Source organism: Sus scrofa, chromosome 13, assembly GCF_054392235.1.
Source record: "Sus scrofa isolate SSC_HxYL_T2T_F1_AM1 chromosome 13, Sscrofa_HxYL_maternal_Yorkshire_Landrace_v2.0, whole genome shotgun sequence".
Classification (NCBI taxonomy): domain Eukaryota; kingdom Metazoa; phylum Chordata; class Mammalia; order Artiodactyla; family Suidae; genus Sus; species Sus scrofa.
This window is the reverse complement of record NC_139395.1, coordinates 130,098,093-130,110,342: the sequence shown is the minus strand read 5'-3', so window position 1 is coordinate 130,110,342 and position 12,250 is coordinate 130,098,093. Positions and strand designations below refer to the sequence as shown.

At 34.8% G+C, this 12,250-nt stretch overlaps 1 protein-coding gene across 10 annotated transcripts in view; it reads left to right on the top strand.

The window, feature by feature from the left end:
• TBL1XR1 (TBL1X/Y related 1) overlaps positions 1-12,250 on the top strand; it is a 175,964-nt gene that overhangs the window by 76,427 nt on the left and 87,287 nt on the right. For 9 of the 10 annotated variants that reach the window (XM_021071208.2, XM_084990354.1, XM_021071210.2 and 6 more), the window contains one exon: positions 9,536-9,610. The exons of the other annotated variant lie outside the window; for it this stretch is intronic. The gene's annotated coding sequence lies outside the window, so the exon portion shown is untranslated. The remainder of the gene's footprint in view (positions 1-9,535; positions 9,611-12,250) is intronic. 10 annotated transcript variants of the gene reach the window in all.

The following is a 12,250-nucleotide window of genomic DNA, read 5'->3' as shown; positions in this document are numbered from 1 at the left end:
AACTGAAACGTAAGTGACCTATTTTGAGAGTATGGATGTTCTAGGTTACAGTTTCCCACACTATGCTGACAACGTCACATCTTCATACATGACCGCCGGAATATAAAACTGACAGCAGCTTCCTGAGTTTTATCAGCAGTACAAACCAGTTTGAAGTACAAACCAGTTCTGACTGTCCTGCTTGTTACTATATCCTGGGGGCACTCTCTGAAAAGTTCTAATTCTCCTCACCCTACTACTTGCTTTTTCATAGCATTTATTACCTTTTACCTAACCATTTTAAATTCTGCTGGAATTTGAACTTTGTGAGGGTAAGGATCTTTATTTATTGATTATATTTTAGTCAGTTTTGTTCTCTTGTTGGTTCAGGGGCTACCTTTTAATGTTAATATATCATAGATATACTAATAAAACTATTCTTTCCCTTCTTTCTCCCCCTTCCCCTCCCTCTCTTTTCCTTTCTTTCCACAGTTCTCTTGTCTTTTTCATGGTAGATCGTACAGTCAGTTAAGAACAAAAAAACAACCACTTAAAAACTACAATTTTACTTAGTTGAGAGATAAATACGGGTTTTAAATTACATTACTTCCTGATCTCCTGAAGGAGAATGTGGCTTTCTTCTCGTTTTGCATTTTCTTGAGTAACTAGTGCATTACTAATGGAGTGAGTTCCTTTATAGCATGCAAATCCTTTGCTGTTGATGGAATATTTGGTTGCATTGATATTAGAGAAGTGAGAAAAGATAAAAAAATTAGCATTTTGTTTTAAATATAATTCTGTCTGTAGTTCTGTGAACTTGTTTTTTAAAAGAACTGTATGCACAGTTTGCTTGTTTCTTTCCCAGATTTATCTCTGAATTATATTAAGGATTATGAGAAAAACGTGAAAACGTCTTTTGCAGCTAAAAGTTTAGTTCATATTATAAAAATGATTTTTGGTGTCTACTTGTCACTAACCATGTCAGAAAATTAAAATACGCAAACTAATTTTTCTCCTAACTTAAAATATGCATAATAACTCTCATTTCTTCTCACCTAGTGCTTGGTAAACATTAGCTAGTATTGGCAAAATTTATGGTGGGTTTTCTTGCTTCCATTTGCTCTAGCCAGTAAGTAGAGTTCATTTCTAGGACCACCGGGTATCGAACCTGTACATCAGCAATGACCTAAGCTGCTGCAGTTAGATCCTTAACCCACTTGTACCACATGCGGAATTCCTCTATTATTGTTTTTATATTCTCATAGTAAGTCATAAATTTTTTTTTTACTCAGAACCTAAATTTTTTATCTTTCAATACTATACTATTTTTCCTCCTTTTGTACCCTTTGAAACTGTAAGCAATTCTACTTAGCTGATAGTATTATTTCTGTGGGAAAACATCTTTAGGGATGTAATAGGATTGGTACTGTCCTATTTATAAATCACAGGTTTTTTTTCTTATAGTAATCCAAACTATGTTCATACTTGGCTATGAAGATGTCTAATGCTCACACTGTCTCTGCTGAGTATAATGGAATAGCCTCATTCTACAGATGGGTATGATGTGAAAGACTTGTGTTTTTAAGCAGTAAGAGTAGATAGGGTTTGTTCTTTCCATTCTGCCTTCAGATCCTTTTTAGGCTGAAGATGGCGGAGAAATACTGATGTTTTAATCTCTTTCTGAGTGAACTTCATTATTATATATAGTAACATATAAGATATATGTAAGTTTGAATGCCTTGGAAAATTCCCATCCCATAAAATGGTTACATAGTTTTAGTGGAGAATGCCTGAATAATTTTTTTTTTTTTTTTTTTTTTGCCTTGGTCTTGTTACTTTAATTAATTAAAAATCTTTTTTCTTAAAGTTTTATTTAACCTAAAAATGTTATTCTCTCTCCTCAATCAGTAGAATTTCAGATGGTCCTGGGAATTACTTCAGGGCCAAAAAGTGTTTTTTATGTGTGCTTTTAATAAATTTTTACCGAAAACAGAAATTCATTTATACATTGTCTGTGGTTGCCTTTCATTTATACATTGCCATTCATTTATACATTGTCTGTGATTGCCTTGCACCATAATAAGAGTTGAGTAGTTGTGACAGAGACCATGTGACCTGCAAAACCAAAAAATACTCTCTGGCCATGTGTCAGCTTCTCCACCACTGTCTAACAATGTTTGCGAAGTAAGATGGTGCAGTTGTAGTATGCATATGGTCTCAGTGAGTTCTTTATTATAAATTAGGTGATGGGCAGAAGTGTTTTGTGTTGAGGTAAATAATTGAATTACTTAAGAAAGGTGGTCTTCTTTTCCTGACCCCTTGAGAGAGTGAGCATGAGAGAGTGTGTCTGTATCTATTCATGTGCTTATGTGTCCTGAGTGGATCAGGCAGACAACGCAGTTTATTTGCTTGGTTTCATTTTAAATTTGGTGAAAAGGTTAAATTGAAAGCAATTTGGCAAACCAGCATTAGATGAGAATTAGGTATTTTTTAGAATTATGATATGTCATTAATTTTATCATAATACTCAGAATGAATTATGTTCAAAGGCAGGGATAGCCCTGATTTCTTAAAGGGTGTTTTTCTGATAGCCATTCTGATAGAAACATGGTAGATACGTGAACAATTTGTTTTAACTTATTGAATGTAAGACGTGTTGGTGCTGTTTAGATTATTATCATTTTCAAAAATATAAAGTCAAAGCAACCAGTTTTTAAGCTTTTTCGTTTGAAAATCTGTAAGGAAATACTCTTAAGACACACAAGAGTGACTCTTGAATCTTTCAGTTGTAGATGGAAATGTAATGTTTTCAAATTCTGAACCCAACAGCTAATTTAATGTAAATAGATTTTTTTCATATTCTGTCTAAAATACTTCAGACTGACAGTTTTCATTTTAGAAATTATCTGCTGGAGAAAGTATTCCTTTCTCTTACAAAATTGAAAACTTAGTTTTGAGGTGTGATTGAGAGACTCTGCTTCCTTGTGAGGGTCTGATGTGTTCATTGCCTCACTCTGTGTGGTCTCACTGGTCAAGATAACTTAGGTTCGTGTGCACTCCAAATCTGTTGTGATTTAAAATTATATCAGTGATTACTCTTTCAGTGCATATAGTAATGCTATCTTATCAGCTCACAGAGGACATAGTTGAAATCTACAGCCATATAGCACACAGCACAGCAGAGTAGGAATGGGCAATTGGTGTCCTACACAGAAGCTCACAGTCAAGGAGACAAGTGGGTGCTGACATTCAGGCCATACTCTTTCAGCCAAGATATTTCCCTGTTATTCAGACTGTGTTTCTCTCAGAGGAAAAACCTCCTTTTTATATTAATATGTATTATTTTAAAATGTTTTGAATTCTGCGCCAGACACTGTTTACCATTTTATAAATATAAAGTTTATAACAATTAAGTTTGTAAGTTTATTTTACAGATTAGTAAACTGAGGCATTGAAAGGTTAAGTAACTTGTCTTAAATCATCTAGCTGTAATTTTAGAGCTGTGTGGTTCCGCGGTTCAGGCTCTTAACACTTTGTACCATAACAGCTTCTCTTTTTTTTCTAATTTGTCCTTCTGGAGTCCAATTTGCACAAAGGTACCAAAGAGGTTATTGGTGGCCTTAACAGCACACTTGAGTGCTGAATTAGAAGCAAGTGGAAGGACACACATATGACAGATGTTGTATGTTATATTATTATGGTGGGATATGACAATCCTGTGCCATATCCCACCATAATAATATCCTTGTTGCGTAATAATCCAGGTCTGTTGAAACAGTTCCATGGATTTCTGAAACAATTTTTTATGAGAATTAGCAGAAAAAATACCTTTCTATAACTCTTTTATCTACTGTTTATGATTTTGTCACACAGAGCTGAGTCTTGGTGTTTCTGTCTTTTTATCTAAATGTAGGTATCAGCAGTGTTCCTTTGTGTCTTTCTTAATGGTATCTCCTGTTTCGTAGTCTGAGTTTCTTTTTGTCTAAGATGTCCTTATTAGTTTTGTCCTTCCTTTTCTAATTCATTTTTGGGGAGAGGAATTGAATTTATTGCTTATCTTTTATTTCTTATTGTTAATCTTAAAATCAAAATAATAAAACATTTGCTAAATATGGTATGTTTCCCACTCTAGTACTGAGACCTAGAGAAGGAATTATTTTGTAATGCTAATAAAGAAGTTATCTCTGTGCCTTCCTACCACCCCATCTCAGCCCCATAGATTAATAATTAGATTCTGACTAGTAAAATTCTCCATCCTGCCTTTTCCTATTACATAGTCCTGTGTTTCTCAACCTTTGGAATCATCTGGGTGAGCTTTTAAATTCAACTGATGTGCAGATTCTACCCTAGACCACTTAAATCTGTGTGAAGGACCTACTATGTCACAGGTTAGAATCTGGAAAGGATTTCTGTAAGACAGAGTCGGTCAAAGACGCAACATCTCGTACACAGTTATTCTCATTTCTGCTGGGGATGGGTTGTTCAGTAGAATAACTTTTGTGTTGTCTTAGCCTGATTAGCTCATCAGATTCTTAGGTATTTTGAATCAAATATTCGACCCTTGGGAAGAGTAAGAAACCTAGTAAGATCTAGGAATTATGTTATTATTTTTCTTCTAACTTGTTACATACCAAGATACCTACCTGTGTGTTCTCAGGCAAATTTGGATTTGGGAAAAGTATATTTTTTTAATCCCATTATTTCTTAGATCCTTGATACTATTTCTGCTGCCTCCTTTCACTTTCCAATTGTTTCTTCCTCCCAAACTGCTTAAAAAAAAAGATTTGGCTGCTGTCAACTTTGTCTTAAGAAGAAAGCAATGCCAGATCTGTCATTTCTAAGACATCCTAAGTGTAAATTGCACCATTAATTTAGTAAGTTTTTTTTTTTTTTTTTTTTGAGGGGAAAAAAGAAATTAGTTACAGTTACACATTGTTGATGTACTCACCTTTTAAAAAGTAGCTGATAGTAGCATATATTTATTCATACATTCTTTTTGTTTTGCTTTTTAGGGCCGTACCTGGGGCATATGGAGGTTCCCAGGCTAGCAGTCAAGTTGGACTACAGCTGCTGGCCTACACCACAGCCACAGATCCAAGCTGCATCTGCTTCCTACACCACAGCTCACGGCAACTCCGGATCCTTAGCCCACTGAGCAAGGCCGGGGATGGAACCCTCAATCTCATGGTTCCTAGTCAGATTCGTTTCCGATGTGCCATGATGGGTATTCCTATTTATTCATACATTCTTATATCACCTTTCTACTATCATAACTTATATTTGAGTCCAGGCCTTTTCTCATATTCAAATTCTCTACCATTGAAAGTTAGTGAACTGGAAACTTGTGATGGGTAGATCCTAGAGGCTAAAAGTAAAAGTTACTTTTAATAACACTTGAAACTGCCCAAACCAAACTTTAATTTAAAAATCTCTGTGGCTTAATAGGATAGGGCTTATTGTTTTTAATTGTTTTTAGTCTCTTTGACAGGCAGATTTTGGAGTACATGTTAGCTTTTTGTCTTTTTCTGCACAATAAGGGGTTTTTGGTATAAATTTAATATAAAATTCAACCACAGCTGAAGGAAAAATTGAATGGCTAGACACCAGTGTATGTTTAAATTGTTATTTATGTGGGTTTGTGGTCTTGCATATATCTTACTTTTAGAAGTTTTGATCATAATATACCATCTTTAGGTTAATTTTTCTTCTGTCACTTAAAATAACAAAGGGAAGTGAAAATTAGAACCAGTAATGGCAAAGTTGTGCTTGCCTGACTGCTCTGCCTTTGATCCTGATCTCAGGGTCAGTTTTCTTAAGGTAACCCTTCTGTCACAGCTCCTTACCCCCTTTTTACTCACCTCATGTTCTGGCCTCCCAGAATATTATCTGTATGTGATTCCATGGGATGTGAGGATGAGGGGAGGGAGTGCAAGATATGGTACCTCAGTGCTTTGATGAATGCATAGTCGGTTGTTAGACGTTGCCATGTTGAGGAACGTTGCTTACAAAGTCTTTTGCTTGTGGAATTGAGAAGATTCAGTTGAAACTCTTTGTTTATTGTGCTTTCAATTTTGCGGTAAGCAATGTAATGTGGACTTTATCTGTCATTTTTCTTTGCCCAGAAGTTCATTTAACAAAAATCTTTCTAAGCAGATTAATTATGGTAGGATTATTAGTTTTTCTCTTAATTCTTGAGATAATTTCCCCCAGATTCTCCAAATTAAAAAAATTCATTTGTAACTTCTATTTCTTAGGGATATTATCTACATGTTCTTGACTTTGTTACTGGCCACTAGGATCTAGATTAGGTTGTATAGCTACTTTAAATTATAAGCAAGAAGAAGATCAGTCAAAATATATTGTTATGCTGTTTTTAGGATATTTACATCTTTTAAAAAATCCTAATTATGTGTAGGTGGTAGATTTAAGTCGATGTCTGCTGAATTAGCAGTGTCTTTCTGTACTGAAAGTCTGTTCTAAAATTAATACTTGGTTTTAGGTAAAGTTTTTTGAAATATAGTTTCTAAAAGGAAAGCTTTTTGTTTGGGGGGGGAACTTACAAATACTTCATCACAAGAAATAAAGCACATTGGTTTAGTTTATGAAGTATACAAAGTAATTGGTAGTTTTTTATATTGATTTTATAATATGACTTATCATTGAGTTTTGTTTTTTGTTTTTATTTTTTTAGTAGCAAAAGATCAGCCTTTGTTGGCCACTTCCTAAAAGTAATTAGTGCTAAAATTATTGGTATAGCCAGGCTCTTCCAAGCATTTTTAAAAGGAAAACCCACAGTTGAGTTCTTCCTTATTTACCATTGTGATTTGTTTGTGCTGTAATTCAGTATTAACTATGTTTTATTTTCAAATACAATATTACCTACTCTTCCGCATATACGTAATATAACATTTTATCAACATATGTCTCTCAGGAACTGTGTTTGTTCAAGGCACTGTTCTTAATTCTGTGGTGGGACCACAAGATGGGTCTCTAGTCTCCAGAAGTCTTGATAGGGGAGGCATGGTAAGCGAATAAGGCATTGCCGTGTTGTGGGTTGGGAAATTTTTATTTCTCTCTTTAGATAATGGGGGAATAAGAGAGGAAGCTGATTTGGGCTGAGCCTTGAAAGAAGAGATGGACTAGTTCTGTGTTCAAAACCACAGTAGAAGGACATTTCTGGCAAAGGGATGAGCATTGTCATGGCTGCCAAAGAGTATGGAAAACCGAGAGGGTGATCTGCTTTGGTGAGAGTAGAGGATGCTGAGCAAGCAGATCATAAAGGCAGATGTTAAGGACACACAGGATTTTGTTTTGTTTTGTTTTTGGGGGAACAATTTGAATTATTTTATTACAAATAGTTTTAACATGTATTTTATTGTGTTATCTTAAGTTACCTTAGATTTTTGTAATTCTTTTATAGAATATATAAATTTACCTTTTATAATTAAGATATTCATTTTATAAAGCCAAATAATTATATGGTATATTTTGTACATACATTACATAATGACCAGAGCATGAGTAAATGAGTTGACTAGGAAAACACTAATACAGAAATCAAAATATAGCCCTACACGTGTTTTAAAAAAATTCCTCAGTTTTTCAGACTTTATTGTGTATACAGATGGTTGTACCTGTTGACACATCATTTTCCACAGATTTATTCACCCTTCAAATTCTAGAATGAAATATTTAACCACTTTAGTATTTATTAAATCAGCTTTGTGGCCTTTTCCCTTAAGGAGCTATGTAATCTAATAGGAAAAGCTAAATGAATGAATGAACACAAGAAGGGAAGAGAAGAGACAATTAGAGAAAACTGAGGTTAGAGAGTTCTGTGGCCCTGATGAGAGAAAGACTTAGCACAGAAAAGTAAGAGGGGAGCACTAGGCGGAGGAGTAAAAAGAAGGACTGGCAATTTTAGTGATCTAATTTAGTGTTTCCCAACGGTAGATGTGTGTGTTTGTGTTGCCTGTGTACATACCCCAGTAGTGAAAACAAGTAACCATTGGGCATAGTGCTCTATTAGTCTGTATACGTTCATTTTATATTTTAAAAATTAAACAGTATTAATATTTAACACTGGGGTTCAGATTTGCACCCTTATTTGGCTGTGATGTCATGTATAACATTTGGTACTTAACAGTGTTCAGAAGAACTGGGGGTTCCACGAAGCAGCAGTGGCACTCTCATTCGTTCATGCCATTTCTGAGACTTGCCATGTATTTGAGCTTGTTGCTCTAAGTTTACTTGTGTTTGAGTATGTAGATTTGTGGATTTTATTATCTAGTTTTAACCACATCCCACAAAACAGACTAGTAATTTAAAGGTTCCTGCAAAGAAACTGAGTGTAAGAAGCAGAAATAAGAATAGGAAACAAGAAAATGGTAGTGCTGATACTTAACCTTATTAAATGTTTCATCTGCCATGATCCAATCATTTTGAAAGGACGGCTGAAAAATTAGAGATTCTCAAGAAAGATATTTGATATCTAGGCATACATTGACTAGTATGGTACTTTTATGAACCTTACTCTGAGAGTAAATTGTGTCTTGAGATACTAGTTAATAGTGATATAAACCATCATGATTAAGACATTTGAAAGTTGTGTATGGCATGTTTAATAAATATTATTTTAATTCCTAAAGCTCAACTACCAGAAAGTTATATGGTAGTATTGAAGTTATATAGTATGGCCTTGGAGTTGGCAGTCAGCACAAATGAGTGTTCAGTAAATGAAAGATAAAATCAGAGAGGAGCATACTTCAAGGGGTTAAGTTCTTCTGCAGTTATTCACTATATTTGCTTAGTTACCTTATTAGGGTTACTGACTTAATTCATGTTTTTGGTATATGAAGAACGGCTTCTGCATTCCTTTCTGTGGTATCAGCTTGTGCTACTACAGAAAAATGCCCTGTACACTTGTACATGGTATGAGCTGCACTGGTCTGTATCCCCCCTGAGAGCCACCACTCTGACAGGGTGTGTGGAAAACCACTTGTATATTCACAAAAAAGGTTCTTGGAAAATAATGTGTTGTGAGTCAGCAATTGTGAGAAGGCTGTGTAAACAGTGTAAAATATACATTCTGAAGAAATTGAAGTCAATAAGTTCTGATTGAAATTGTTTCAAAATCAATCACATATTTTTCTTTACTGTTAAAGAGAATATATAGCATATAAGTTTTTTACAGCTTATGATGGTAGATTGTGAACCTGTTATATTGGGCCCTGCTGCAGTAATATTTACATGAGTTGAGTTGAATGGGCGTGAGTGCCTCCTTTATGCAAATTCATCTGTTTTGATCTCATTTTGTTCTTTGTTGTCAACCTGTTAGGATTATTGTAAAGATTCAGTGCCTGCCACATAATTCACACCCAAAAGTTGCTGCTGTTGTTTATGACAACAGTTTCTTGAGGGGGAGAATGATACTCACTGGTGAAGACCTTAAAGACTATGCAAACAGTATTTCATACATGTAAAATTTGATACAGTAAATATTTTAAACTGAATTTGTTTTAGGGCACACTGAATATTTTACTTTGCTTTTTCTCAGCATCAGCAACAGCAACTTGTGATTGGCGGTACTGGATATTGAATTGTACATCCCCACATCAATGCACTGCCAATGGTAAGAATTCCTCTTTTGTCATAGTGTTTTAATTGCTCTTTTTATTATTCTCTTATTTTTAAGAATCTACTAAGAATTTTGAAAGTTTTTCACAGTTTGACAAAACACATGTATTCTCAAACTAAAGAAGTGTTTTTATTATTTATTTATTTATTGTCTTTTTGTCTTTTTAGGGCCACACCCGAGGCATACGGAGGTTCCCAGGCTAGGGGTCCAATCGGAGCTGTAGCCAGCCTACACCACAGCCATAGCAACGCCAGATCCGAGCCGCATCTACAGCCTACACCACAGCTCCTGGCAAGGATCTACACCACAGATCCACGATGGGAACTCCAAGTAGTGTTTTTAAAGGCATGTTTTAGTATTCAGTTTTTTGTTTTTTTGTTTTTTGTTTTTTGTTTTAAAGGTAAACCCCCTAGTTACATTGGCTTTAGTTATCAGAATGGAAAGTATTATTATATGGTGGCGATCTTATATTTTTAACAAGTTGGCTTGATATATGTTTTGTGAATAGAGTTTTCTTGTTAAGCTTAAGTTACAATGGCAGAAATAGCTCTTCTGTTTAGGCCCATCATCTTACTAAAATAGTCATATGGCATTTATCCTAATGTTTATAGTTAACGGGCAGTTAAATGGTTAACATTCTGCCTGTTTTTACTTAGTGAAAAATTTTTGGGAGAACCATACTTATTTATTTAAAAAGATCATTTAGAATCATTTAGAATTTAGAATTCTCTGGAATGAAAATCTGTCAACTGTTATATAGCAGAAAGACCACTGAACTCTGTAGGGGGAAGGGAGGGCTTGGGATTTGCTCTCTTTGTTGCCTTGGTCTCTTGTAAAATTAGATGATAGAATTGGACTAAATTTCTGATGTTTAATTCTTGCTCTAGGCTAATTGAGCTCATCACTGTTAATTGGAATTCAGAATGATTCTCCCTTACAAAAAGTAATTCCTTACATAAATGGCATGGGTCTGTATTATGGGGATCAGTACATAGCAGGATAATGAATTTTTACTTTTTGGGTTTTTTTTTTTTTTTTTAAGAATTAGTTGCTTAGACAGTATTTTCTATAGTGCATTATCAAAACTTTTATTTTTACTTAATCAAATTTTAATTTTAAACATTAAATCAGGAAGCTATAGAAACTTACTAATTTAAGGTTTATAGAATTTGGTGGGAGATTGTATAGATGTATCAGTCTGAAATAAAAAGAACTAAAGATTAACTCGAACCAGAATAAGTTACTGAGTTGTGAAAGTTAGTTGTGAAAATATTCCTAGGAAAGGATTCATTTTAGAGATGAACTTGATGATAAGAGGAGGATTTCCTCTGCCTGAACTCTCTTCTAGATTCCTTCTGCATAAAAGAAAATGACCTCTCCTTCCTTCTCTGCTCCCTCTCCAACCTCCCTTTCCTCTTCACACCCTTCCACCTAGCAGTTAATGGGGAATGTTGGGGTAAATAAGGATTTTTATCTGGCTCTGCCTAGAACAGAAGATGATACGGTTCTTCATTAATTTATGAAATACTTTCTGGATTTTCTATGGTACTTAGGTAACTCATTAACCACCATTAAATCTGCTATTTCCTCTGGTGCACTAGTTTCTTCTATAAACAGCTCCATGGTAAATCTTCTTAGGCATTACTGAGTACCTGGCTTTTTGTTTCAAGTTGACATTTGAAACCTGTGCGTTTTTCCTGGTTGTTGGGGGTCTTAGCTATTTGTGGCATGTCTCCCATGAGAAATGACTTGCACGGGCCTGAGATGGGTGTCTGAGATGCAAGTGCAATACTACTGGCTCTCTGTTCTAAGTGCTTATTCTCAAGTGATTTTTTAATGTGCCATTCACATAGCCTGCTTATTGTGTCATTTTGTTTGGGGAACAGCTCGTAGAATGTATTTTAAATCAGATTATTACAAACACATGTGCCAATTTTTTTTAAAATCCCTGAAGTAATTTTAAAGTCATGATCCCAAGTGTATATTTCTGCTAGTGTTAATTCTGTATATTTGTTAAGTTTGAAATATAAAGGAGGCCAGGATTACAGAAATTTGCTTACAGTCTAGCGCTGCACACCAAAACCATTTCTACACATTTGCAGGACGTCCTAGATGAATTTATAGATATTGGTTCAAAATGGTGGCTTGCCGATGAACCTGAGAAATGCCATAGTGTTCAGGGTTAAACCTGTGTTATATAGCATCTCATATTTTTTTTCTCTGAAAATGCCATAAAGGAATGCATTGTGGGAACAGTTACCTCTGCCACACCTACATCCATCCTCAACTTTGTTTTTCGTGTAATAACCATGAGGATTCTTAATAATCTTTTTTGTCTCACTCTTCACTTGGCAAGGTACAAGTTATTTTTAACTCTAATTGTACCTGAAGTCATTATTTATAGCTACTTTCCTATATAAATGTTTCATACTACTTTTTGTAATGTCTCATTGCATTAATAGTGGCCAATGATGTATATTATTAACAGTTTATTGTGAAGTTTTAAACATAACACTAAAGCAGAGAACGGAATAATGAACTTTCGTCCAGTGGCAATATCACCAATTTTGTTTTGTGTAACCACTTTGTTCCCATGTTGTTGTGTGTGATCCGCGCCCCCCAGTTATTTTGGAG